The sequence below is a fragment of the Copadichromis virginalis genome, linkage group LG1 (assembly GCF_057382275.1).
Source record: "Copadichromis virginalis isolate Kocher_CV1m ecotype Utaka linkage group LG1, C_Virginalis_male_GT1.1, whole genome shotgun sequence".
Taxonomy (NCBI): domain Eukaryota; kingdom Metazoa; phylum Chordata; class Actinopteri; order Cichliformes; family Cichlidae; genus Copadichromis; species Copadichromis virginalis.
The window spans coordinates 24,487,652-24,500,719 of NC_140618.1; positions in this window are offsets into that span (position 1 = coordinate 24,487,652).

The following is a 13,068-nucleotide window of genomic DNA, read 5'->3' on the forward strand; positions in this document are numbered from 1 at the left end:
AAAGGTGCTTGGAGATTTTAGTCACACTGTGAAGCAGTGTATAATCACTTTCCTAGACTTGTGTGTCAAATTAGCTCCTCTCCAGCATGACCTACACCAATTACAAACCCTCAGAATATCTCTTTTAACGCAGAGGGCAACATTTTCAAAAGTAAGATATTTACACACAAGAAAGAAAAATTACACTTTTAAAAAGGTGGCAGATGCATCACGACTGCTTTTACAGTCAGAAGCAGATTAGTTTACCTCTGAAAGAAAAAAAATGTTACAAAATTGTGAAGCAACTACGACATCAGGATGTCTGAAGCAAAAATCAGGTTTATAGTTTTGAGAAATGGTCTTATTTCTTTTTCCTAGTTGTTCCTTTCCCAATTAAATGATAACATAAATCTTTTATCTTCTTCTACCATTTAAATTCCCTTCAATCCTTTTTCCTGGCCATGTTTTGTCCACTCCTTTGCCCATCAATAATCCGAAAATTAGAGGGATTAAATTATTAAAGAAGTTCCAGCTGTAGTTTTAATAGATACACGTTAGCGTTCCACATCACCCATCCATCATTTTGCATACTGTACTCACTTAATGAACTCACTGTCAGAAATGCAATTCAGGTTTTCCCAGCATGCTTTTAGTAAGAGAATGGGAAATGTGAGTTAGACCTTGTCATGTCAAGTGTCTTGGTTAGAACTTCAGCGCATTATCTTGGCCGTATCTACTTGCCTAAATCCACTGAGTTGCAGGTATACCTAATAAAGTGTATCTTCAGTGTATATTGCTTAACCAGTATAAAGTTATTGTTTTGCTTTGCCAAAGGCAGCCTAGTCCAATTATTCAAATCCAACACATTTAGTCTGATACACAAAATGTGTTGGATTTGCATTTTGCCCAATTAACACCTAATTAATGAGCATAATATAAAAATCTCAGTCTTCAACATAAAGTGAGGATGTATTGCAGTGCAGTGAAACATTTTTTTCTCTGCTTTGTCGGATGCATATGTTTCATGAACATTACAAAAAAGTCCAGCTGGAGAAAATAACTGGATATCACTGCAAATGTTATATTCTGAATCTTTACTCAGGCATGGTACAATGTATGACACTTGTTAAAGACAAATTGCAGACAAGTAAGGTTAATCATGTTAACTAAAAGGTAATGAGGTGGAAGATAAAGCGGAAAAGAAATAGCTGGCAGGAAGCAAAAAGAGACAGCGGGTCAAAAGAGCTGCCAACCTTTATTGCAACCAGTGAGCCAAAAGATGAATGTAAGGAAGGTGAGAGGAGGGCAAACTCTTATATGTTAGACTATACAAGAAAAACTGAACAAGTATGATGAAAATGAAGGCATTTTTTAAACAATACTAAGAGCTGCTAGCTGATCTTTATGCACAAAGTACTCAGAACCACAATCGCAAAGCTCATGTTAATGCTGCATTACATGTTAGAAGATCAATAAACCCTGTATGAGTCATCCTTCTGTGAGCCATAATTGCCCATCCATAAAGTAGATGCTGGGATTCTTCTTAGGATAAATACGAATTTGCACCGCTTACTAGAAGAGTCAGAGGTTCATTAAATTCATTAAGGTTGCTATGCTATAAATTATGAATATCTGTCTAAAATTTCATAGCTATACACTCAATACTTGTTAGAGATTTGAACCAAAGTGGCAACCAAACAGCAGCAAACATCTGACAGTAATATATCACATACAGCTGGTTGTTAACACAAATATCCAACCTGCTAAAGTTCAAAATGAACATCAAAATGGGGAAGCAATTAGATTTACGTGACTCTGAAAGTGACATGTTGTTAGTGACAGACTGGCTGGTCTGAGTATTTTAGTTCTGTTGATCTACTGATATTTTCGCACAAAACCATCTCTAGGGTTTACAGTGAATGGTCCGAAAATGAGAAAGTATCCATTGAACAGAAGTTTTCAAGGTAAAAATCCCCCGTTGATGCCAGAGGATGATGGACTGACTGCTTCAAGTTGACTGGAAGGAACCAGTAACTCAAATTAGCACTCGTTATAACAAAAGCCTGCAGACAGGTATCTCTGGTGTTGAAAAAAATTGAACCCTGAAGGATATGGATGATGGCAACAAAAGAGCACCTTTGGGATAAAATGGGAGATCCTCATGATGGATGTGCAGCTAACAAATCTGCAGCAACTGTGTGATGCTGTCATGTCAATATGGACCAAAACCTCTGAGGAATGTTTCCAGCTCCTTGTTGAATCTGTGCCATGAGGAAGACAGCTCTAAAGGCAAAAGGGGGTCCAACCCAGGCATCATGTATCTACTAAAAATAACTGAGAACTCAGAAGAAGAGACAAAATCCATCCATCCATTTTCTAAACAGCTTATCCAGGTGGGCCGAAGCCTTCGACAGTTCCCCAATCACAGAGTCGTAACATCACTCTCAAGTCCAAAAAAATTAATGGTACTATTGTGGTGGACCACTGGAGGGCTCCACTCACACCCAGTTCTCAGGAAGTGTTGTTGCTGTGTTTTGGAGGGAAAGTGTTCAGTTCTGTGGTGATGAGTAATAAACGAGCAGTGTTTATTGAGAGCTCTCGTGTCGTCTGTGTTTACCTCCACATTGGTGACCCCTGACTCGAACATGCTGCAGTCCGATGGTGGCGCCGACTCCGCTCTGGATGCATCAGCAGCCGCCAGCTCTCTGTCTCCGGTTGCAGCTACGTTTGCTGTGGCGCTCAAGCTGCCGTACTTTTGGCTTCACGATCCCCCGTCGTGGTTCGTGCACGTCGAGGCTCAGTTCGCCCTTCGTGGCATCTCGGCTGACGACACGAAATATCACCATGTGGTGGCTTCTCTCGACCCGCTAGCCACCCGTCGTGCGTTGACTCTCCTCCGGGACCCACCCACCCGAGGGAAGTACGCCGCCCTTAAGGAGCTGCTTCTTCGGCACTATGCCCTCACCGACGCAGAGCGAGCCGAGAAGCTCCTCTCCCTCTCAGGCCTGGGTGGCGGTACGGCTCTCGAACTGATAGAGCATATGCTATCCTTTCTCGGACCGGACGATGGGGGATTCCTCTTCGCCCACATCTTCCTCCGACAGCTGCCGGCAGCCGTGAGAGCCGGCCTCACCAACTCTCCGCTTCTGGGCACGAAGGATTATCGCTCCCTGGCTGAGGACGCGGATCGTATTCTCCTGGCTACCCGCACTTTCCACGATCACCACCTAGTTCCAGCCTCGCCGGCGCCGCCTTCCACTTCCCCGCTGACCTGCCACGACGTACCCGATCCTTCGCTGACGGCAAAGATCGCGGCACAGCGACACCACGGACGGGACCTCTGTTTCTACCATCAGCGTTTTGGCGCCAGAGCGCACCGCTGCCTGCCGCCTTGCGCTATTCCGACCCTGGGACATGGACCCTGCCAGCGCGCTGTAGCGGCCGCGACCGCTGGCGACAAAGAAAAACTGCTCTTCATAGAAGACTTGCGCTCTGGGAGACGTTTCCTGGTCCTTCCCCCGTCCAGAGCCGACAGTTTAGCAGCAGGCTGCAGACCGCAGCTTATTGCAGCTAATGGCTCTCCCATCGCAACGTTCGGGGAAAGGTTCGTGACTGTTTGTTTTCATGGTCGGGATTTCCAATGGACCTTTGTTGTTGCCGCTAGCTCTGTACCTATTTTGGGCGCTGATTTTCTTTGTGCCCACAGAGTGCTGGTCGATGTCGCTAACAGACGCTTAATCGATGCACTGTCTTTTTCTTCAATGCCCTGTTTCACTCGCGCCATCGAGCCCCTGAATCGGGCTAATTTAGTGACTTCAGGGAATGTTTTTCAGCGTTTGCTCTTGGAGTTCCCTTCACTGACTGTTCCTAATTTCTTGAACACGGCAACGAAGCACGGGGTTGAACATTATATTCCGACGGTCGGTCCCCCGGTGTTCGCACGCGCGCGCCGCCTCGACCCCGCAAAACTCTCCGTCGCTCAGGAAGAGTTTGTCGCAATGGAGCGCCTCGGCATAGTGCAGCACTCGAATAGTGCCTGGCCTTCTCCGCTACACATGGTGCCCAAGTCAGACGGTCGGTGGCGGCCGTGTGGGGATTTTCGCCGTTTGAATAACGTCACGGAGAATGACCGTTACCCCATTCCCCACATCCAGGATTTTTCCGCCCACCTCGCCGGCACCTCGATTTTTTCTAAAATTGACTTGGTGCTGGGGTATCACCAGGTTCCCGTGCGCGCCGAAGACATCCCCAAAACTGCCGTTATTACCCCTTTCGGCCTGTTTGAATTTTTGCGCATGCCATTCGGCCTGAAAGGCGCCGCCCAGACTTTTCAGCGGTTGATGGACTCTGTTTTGCGCGGGCTGCCTTTCGTCTTCGTGTACCTTGACGATATATTGGTGGCCAGCTGCTCTGAGAGTCAGCACGCGTCCCATCTGCATCAGGTTTTCCAGCGCTTGGCGGCACACGGCCTGATCGTCAACCCCTCCAAGTGCCAGTTCGGCTTGCCGGTTCTGGATTTCTTGGGCCACCGCATTTCCGCTGACGGTGTGGTTCCGTTGCCAGACAAGGTCCGGGCCGTTTCGGCTTTTCCGCGTCCTGCGTCCGTTAAAGCGCTGCAGGAGTTCTTGGGGATGGTCAATTTCTACAACCGCTTTCTCCCCAGAGCTGCGCACCTGCTGCAGCCTCTCTATGCTGCCTTGAAGGGTAAAACAGCTAAGGACCCGATTGATTGGCTCCCTGAACGCATCCAGGCATTTTCTGGGGCCAAGACCTGCTGGCCCACCCGTTTCCGTCGGTGGAGATTGCGTTGACCTCCGACGCGTCGGACGTGGCAGTGGGCGCAGTGTTAGAACAGCGGGTCTCCGGTGTCTGGCAACCGCTCGCTTTTTTTAGTCGCACGCTTAGAGACAGTGAGCGCAAATATAGCGTTTTTGACAGGGAGTTGCTGGCCTTACACCTCGCCACCCGGCATTTTCGTTTTTTTCTCGAGGGTCGGAGCTTCACCGCGTACGTCGATCATAAACCTTTGACATTCGCGATGTCCAAGGTCTCTGATCCGTGGAGCGGGCGCCAGCAGCGCCAGTTGGCAGCCATTTCCGAGTTCACAATGGACATTCAGCACGTGGCTGGTAAGTCCAACTGCGTGGCTGACTGTCTATCCCGCGTGCTGGTTTCTCCTGTTTATGTTGGCATAGACTTTGAGGCTATGGCCGCTGACCAACAGGCCGACCCGGACGTCCTTGCCCTTCGGTCTGCGCAAACGGGCCTTGTACTGGAGGACAGACCCATGTGGAACGGCGGGCCTAGCCTGCTTTGCGATGTTTCCACCAGCCGTCCACGCCCTGTAGTTCCCCTTTCATGGCGTCGTCGCGTTTTCGACTCCGTACACGCCCTCTCTCATCCAGGCGTCCGAGCCTCGGTCAAGCTGGTCAGCTCTAGGTTCGTTTGGCCGGGCCTTCGTAAATCGGTGAAAGACTGGGCAGCCGCGTGCATCCCATGCCAACGCGCTAAGATCCATAGGCACACACAGGCGCCCCTCGAATCCTTCCGCGTTCCAGGGAGGCGTTTTGATCATGTGCATGTGGATCTGGTTGGTCCTCTGCCGCAGTCACAAGGTTTCACGCACCTTTTGACTGTAGTGGACCGCACAACCCGCTGGCCTGAGGCAGTGCCTCTGGCGTCCACTACAGCAGCAGCAGTGGCCAGGGCATTTTTGTCAACGTGGGTTTCGCGTTTCGGTCCCCCCGCCGACATTACCTCAGACAGGGGCCCCCAGTTCGTTTCCGAGCTTTGGTCTGCCATGGCTGACGGCCTGGGGGTCAAGGTCCACCGCACCACTGCGTACCACCCGCAGGCCAACGGGATGTGCGAACGTTTCCACCGGTCGCTTAAGGCCGCGTTCCGTGCTTCTCTCACAGATGGCAACTGGGTTGACCGCCTTCCATGGGCTTTACTGGGGTTTCGCTGTGCGGTTAAAGAAGACCTTGGGGTTTCCCTGGCTGAACTTGTCCTTGGTCAGCCCCTCTGGGTCCCCAGGGAATTCTTGCCTGAGAGCCCACCCCCATGCTTCGCTCCCTGACACCTTTGTTCCGAGGTCGTTGGACTCTTCGCAGTTTGTTTTTGTCAGGCATGACGCTCATAGGCCTCCGCTGCGTCCACTGTATGACGGCCCCTTTCGGGTTATTCAACCGGGCCGGAAGCATTTCCTTTTGGATTTTGGGGGTTGGCAGGAGGCTGTTTCTATTGACAGACTTAAACCAGCACATGTGCTTCTGGATGACCAGGTGGTGCCGGCTCAGGCCCTCCGCCGTGGCCGCCCGCCTTCCACTGGACTGGACAACCCTGCTTCTTCCTCTGGAAGCGCCCCCCACCTGGCGGGGCCCGAGCTATCTTCAATTTTTCCTGACCGCCCGTGCCAGCCTGGCCCTCAGGCTCGTTTCCCCTCCGCCAGCTCTCCACCTCCCCAGTTCAGCTGTTCTGGACGTTTAATTAAAGCAAGGGTTCTGGACTAGGGGATGACCCTACTGGGTGTTCGGGGGGGGGCATGTGTGGTGGACCACTGGAGGGCTCCACTCACACCCAGTTCTCAGAAAGTGTTGTTGCTGTGTTTTGGAGGGAAAGTGTTCAGTTCTGTGGTGATGAGTAATAAACGAGCAGTGTTTATCGAAAGCTCTCGTGTCGTCTGTGTTTACCTCCACACTATGGTACTTTTCTCTCTGGTCAGCAAGAAGGCACAAGCCTGATGACACTTCTTTGCAGTATCCCCCTGGAGGACTGATACATGGGTCCCACTGGCTCAAACAGGGCCTGAGCTTAATCCTAAAAGAGAGAGAAAGAGAGAATGAGCCAGCGAAGGAGCTTTTCATAGATGTCAAGCTATTAACAATTTATCCAATAGTGCTATTTGGGCTTGAATAAACAGACAGTGTTACAAAGGAACATGCAAGCTGCAGGCCATCCTGGAAAATTGCTTTCAGTCTGACAATTTTAACACAGATGACTTCTGTTCAGAGTTCAGTTTTTGTGCTGTCTGCTATATTGAAGAATAGTGTGTGCAAACCTGTAGCTATCAAATACTTTTGAAGGGCATGAAGCCTTTCACATCCTTTAATCACTCAGAGGATTCTGCATCCCACTGGGCCTCTTAGACACAGCTTCAATCCAATTCCTAAACCACAAATCTGGGCTTCCCCTCCTGCCACCAACATCGATCGTGTAACAACAGGTGTTCGTAGGTGCTCAAATGTGGTCAAGCATCGACTAAAAGCCTTTTTGAGCTTAAGAACAAAGGAAATTAGCTCAGTAGGCAGCGAGAGGGGGAACATTGCAGTTTATGTGATGTCCTCTAGATGTTTGATATCTCACCTTCTCTTTACTCCTGAGATGCTGAGCTGAATATGTAACACGTATTTGAAAGGAAATTGAAAATTTTGTGAGCTCTAAACCAAAGAAAGGTCTTTTTTTTTTTTAGTTGACAAATTTGAAAGTTTTCAGAGTATAAAATATAAAGATTGCATGCTGGATGCACTGTTCGAGATCTCAAAGTGGTCAAGTTAACATAGATGTTTTCATTAATTTAACTTAGTATTCATTTATCCTGTTTATTCCGTAATTCATCACTACATAAGACCTGTTGCCACTTCCACTTCAGTGCCTGTGTAATTTAGCATATCTCAGTCTTTTCTCCCTTTTCTCCCCCTTCCACTAAGACCATTTCTGATGAGGCTTCAGTAAACAGTAGATGGATCGGATCTGGATTTGAAGGGACAGATTGATCTCTCAGGTCCTCTGTCAGGGCTTTGCTGAATTTTACCGTTCATCTGCTGTACATAGTTTTCAGGCCTGCCATGTCTCCTTTGCCCTGCATTTGTCCACGTTTTTTAAGGATACTGTAATTCTACCACTTCCACCCACACCTTTAATCAAAACTCTGAGCAACCCACACAAGACTAAAATGAAGCATTTCTTTTTGTTTTAACAAATTCTCTTAGATCTTTCAGATGATTTGCTTGTTGAAGTTGATTTTCATTTAAGTGCTTTATGTTCGCTACCTGATACACAGCGCTCCATTTTCAAGGGTTTTTTCCTTGCTTATGCGGAGATATAAGATCCATTTTTGTTAAAAAATTATAAAAAAGAAAACCAACAGAATTATAACCAAACCAGATATCGTTATTACCCCAATTAATTAGTTTTATCCAGTGTTTAACCTGACATAAAATAAAGGCTTAGAAACTCTGATTAAAAAAACAAACAAAACAAAACAAAAATAGTAATTATATCCCCTCACACAATAAAGATAAAGCCTCTGCTTCTACTGACTCTTAATGCTGTCACAGTGTTATTCAATATCTTAGAGAAGTTAAGGTCAGACTCAGTGTAGCCAACTTTATTAACACTCGTCTGCGCAAACTTTGTGATATTTCTTCTTTGGCGATGTGGCGATGGTGACTGATGTGAAGAGTGTCCTGTTTTGCATGTCTTTGACAGGGCTGAATGTATGTTATCTGTACCGTATCTATTTATTTTCACAGTTATAATTATTTTCCCAGGATCACACAAACATGAACAAGATGTTAATTGTGACCTTTCTGCTTTTGACTAAAATGAAACTTCCCCCCTAAGGGGAAGTGAGATTTATCAAACATTACAAGCCTGCAAAAGGGCAGAATGAGCCGAGAATGGAAATTAAACTTAACGTACACATGACTTTATTTTCATAACCCCCTTTCTTTCAGCGCAGAGCTGTTTATTAGCAGCGGTAACTCGCTAAAATGTTGGTTAATAGTTATAGTTAAACAGTCCACTAAAGTGTAATGTTAAAAGTTGGATATGTCTGATGGTTTTATAATTTGTAAGTTCTTGGACTTGCAGGTGTAGATAATATTTTAAGTTTTGCAATACAGCCACTTCATAATAATTAAAATTTTCGAAAGGAATAAATGTTAATGGAAAATGTAACAGAAAGGGCTGTGACTCAAAATGAAGAACATTTTGTTCCGACATAATTAAATTCATGATCTATAAAAAGACTGAGGTGCATTCAAAACAATGTGTAGAGAGGTGACACGGCCTTGGCGTGATCTGATGAAATAAAGAATAAATTTAAAAGAATAAATAAATAATAAAACAATCGAATCACTTTCTTGACATTTCGGTTTATGCACAGGTTACAGAAATGCAGAATTGAGAGTAGAGCTGGGCGATAGAACGATAACGATATGTATCGCGATATAACTTTTACTCGATAGAGAAATTAAGCTATCGCGATAGACCTCGCCGCTCTTGTCCTCTTAAAAAAAAAAAAGGTCAGCCAATCCAAATTAAGTAGCGCAGAGCCGAACCAATCACAGCCGCAGCGTCACGTCGCGTGACTTGTTACGTACAGCACAAGTGCCAAGCCGCACGTGTGTTTGTTTGGGAAGCAGCCAGCGGGTAATGGAGCCAGCGCGTAATGGAGGAAATGAGTGTGCCGACTAGAAAAATCAACCGAGCGTGACCAAAGAGAAAACAGATGATGGTTCCAATGCCGGAGAGATTGTCGAACGGAAGAGCCAAAGAAGTTCCGTAGGGTGAAGGTATTTCGGCTATTTCAAGTCTGACAAAAAACAGAGTAGCGTGCACTGTAAATTGTGCCGAAAGCAAGTCTGGAAATACAATAAACTGGTGCATGCGTCACACGAAAACGGAAAATCTCCGTTTTCAAAAATACCCGTGTACGTGTGGACGTAGCCTCCGTCTCTGACTGGAAGCGCTAATTCGTCATTCGGCTTTTGTCAGACTAAAGTAACTGTTAAAACTGTTTGAAAAGCTCAGCTATACAACAAGGAGAGATTGAGAATTTCCTTTTAGTTCTCAGTTTATTTGATATTGACAAAAGTTAGTCAGTTTTGTCTGTTCTTCTGTAAAACAAACTAAGATTTATTTTTAGAATTAATATTTTGTTTCTAAGTGGAATTGACAATTTAGTCTGTTTCGTTTGTTCTATTTTGAAACTTAAACGCTTTAGTGGCTGCCTTTTGTGTAGTTTGCAATATTTGCCTTTATTTATCTGAAAAAGTCTCATGTTCCTTAAGTACATCTACCCTGTTGAACTTATTATGGGAAATAAATATTTAAATAAAAACAAGCTGCTGATTATTTCACATTTTACTTGTGAGCAACGGCACATTTAAATCTTACAAATATAGTTATTTGGCTTATATCGTGATATATATCGTTATCGCCTGAAATGAAAAAAACATATCGTGATATGAAAAAATCTCATATCGCCCAGCTCTAATTGAGAGATTGTTTATTTTCCATCCTGGGATTAGTTTTTTCCTCCTGGTGCATGTTTTTATAATAAACTACTGGCCACCTGCCTTCAAGCACCAACTTTAACTTTTACTAATTGACAATAAGTGGACTGAGGGCCAATAACAATCTATTACTAAATGGTCTGAGACACAGCTGTGCTACATTCAGCAGACCTGATACCATGTTATTAGCACAACATGGTATCAGCTGAAGCTTAATTGTAGCTGTTTGTCTGTAATGCTGTTGAATGGAAGAGTCTGGGATTAGCAAAGTTACTATACAATTCATTTTGTGGGGATCACAAATGCATGTGCAACTGTCTGTCACACAGTTGTTGAACTCTGGAATAAAGTTACACAACGTGACAGTGCATTTCCATCTATTTACTTTTTCGGGGGGAATCAGAGGCTGAAATCCGGCCTGTAAGGAACCCATGGATTACCCATGGATGACCTAACTGTATTCATTTGGATTTAATATGCCATTATTTCTTCAGTCTGCACACTGACTTTAGAGAAGTTTATGCATTGTAATTTCAAATCCAGTTAGGGGGAAATTAAATTTGTCTTTCTAAATCATATTTCCAGTACACAAAAATTGTTCATTTGTATGATGAACAAGTAAGAAACTTAACCTTTAAAGCATTTACGCACACATTCACACCTGCACCACAATCAATTTCCGAGCAACTTTTTTCTCCTAATCATAGCCAATAAAAGAGTGTTGTCTCTCTGTTTCTGCGTCTGCTTCCCGTACATCAGGATAGCTTGTCATTTCTCTTTGCTGAGTGCTCCTCCTCCTTCCCCTAGCTCCACTTCTTCTTCTTCCCCTGTCCTCACTCTTCTGCATGACCAGTTCCATGTCAGCTCTTAATTGTGTTTTGATGTTCTTCCAGACCTGCAATTGAGCTCCATTCTCGCCAGCCAAAACAGAACAGACATTTGTCAATGCGCAGCTAACGTGATATTCCCCACTCTCTAACACGTTATCTGCTGCTTTTATTCATTTCATCCTCTTTTCCTCCTTTCTCCTGTCCCAGTGTTATCCAACTTCTGTCTGTCTGTCCATCTATCTTCCTGCCTGTCTGTCTGTCCATCTATCTTCCTGCCTGTCTATCTATCTATCTATCTATCTATCTATCTATCTATCTATCTATCTATCTATCTATCTATCTATCTATCTATCTATCTAGCAACACTTCAGAGTTGTGCAATGAAGCAGTAAGATCAGAGAAGGATGAAACCAAAGACCTTCTTCCCCCTCTGGGGCCAATGTCACATGTAATAACTGTTACTTATAAGGCAAACTCTCTCTCTCTCACACACACACATGCACACACAAACACACACACAGTGTTAGACTGTCCTAACACTCAACTAAGCTCGGCTTGAGGAGTAAATATTTGTGCTGTGCAAGCTCTAGACATAGGAAGGCTCCTCACCTCAGCACTGTGCCACCAAATCATAAAATATTCAGAGAGAGGAAGACGGGAGGAGGGGAGAGAATGAGGGAGTGGGAGAATGAGAGGAAAAGAAGGATAGAGAAAGAGCGAGAGAGAGAGAGAGAGAGGGAGAGAGAGAGAGAGGTCACACATAACAGAATGAGATGGACGGAGGGGAAGAAGTGCGGGCGTAGGTGGCTCGGTAAAACAGCACAAGATCTGAAGGGAAGGAGTGGGTTGTTTGTGGAAGGGAGGAGAAAGGGGAAAAACAGAGGACATGGTGAGGGAGGCAGAGGGAATGAACAACAAGGCTGAAGGGAGAGAGAATAAAACACAGAGAGGAAAGGCGGAAGAGTGTGACAAGACAGAACGAAGGCTAAAGGAGGAGAGTTGGAGAGGAGGAATGGGTACTCTAAAAGTAGAAGACAAACAAAAATGTAGCCTGACAGGCAGACAACATTAGGAATAATCACACAGCACAATGTGTGGTGTCCTACAGCAGAGGAGATGTGTAAGAGTAAATGGATTGCGGGAAATGATGCTCTAAAGCTCTTAATGGTCCCAGTCAGTCTGCAGCTGAAGAGTGATAATCCCTATCCAGGACTTAATGAGGGTTTATTCTTTCACAGGTCATTCTGTCCTGGGATCTTGAAAGACTTCTCACTGTTAAAGCTGCTCTATTCACAACCACTCTGCTCACTTTGTGACTTTGAGGAATCACTACACCACACTGCTATCCTTTTTGTGGTATTTGTTCTTGTGACTGAGTAATGTCTACTTTGAGTTAATCACAGTAATTTTACTAAAAAACAAACCAAGAACTTTTAGCCATTTTCAGCCTTTATTTCATAAAATGTTATTTCCCCAACAAGGTGAGTCCCGAGGCAAAGGTGATGCCAGTGCTGCTTGTTGTTATTGTGGACCCTGTAGTTGGCTGATATTCATGAAAATTAACACACAGGTGGAGCATTGTCAAAACAAGAACTAAAATTTCTGCAAAACTGCACTGGCCACACACTAGTGATTTACAGTTTTTAGCTATGCTGTCACAGCTATGGGTAATAAAGTCAGCCATTTAGATGGTAATACAGTATCTCAGCAACGATATGATGGATATTCATAACATTTTGCCAGTTAGATCCCCATGAATTAAAATAGCAGGTGCTTTTTCCGCTGCTGTGACCCTCAGTGGTTATGCTACGAGGGTCCGTCGGCAGTAATCAAGAGACATGGGTTTGCTTGATTAAAGTTATCATGACTTTTACTTTTAAAAATCACCTGCTGTACAACAACAGCCAAGTACTATTTCTTTCTATTCACACTTCTTCATTTGGCAGGTGCTTTAGTGT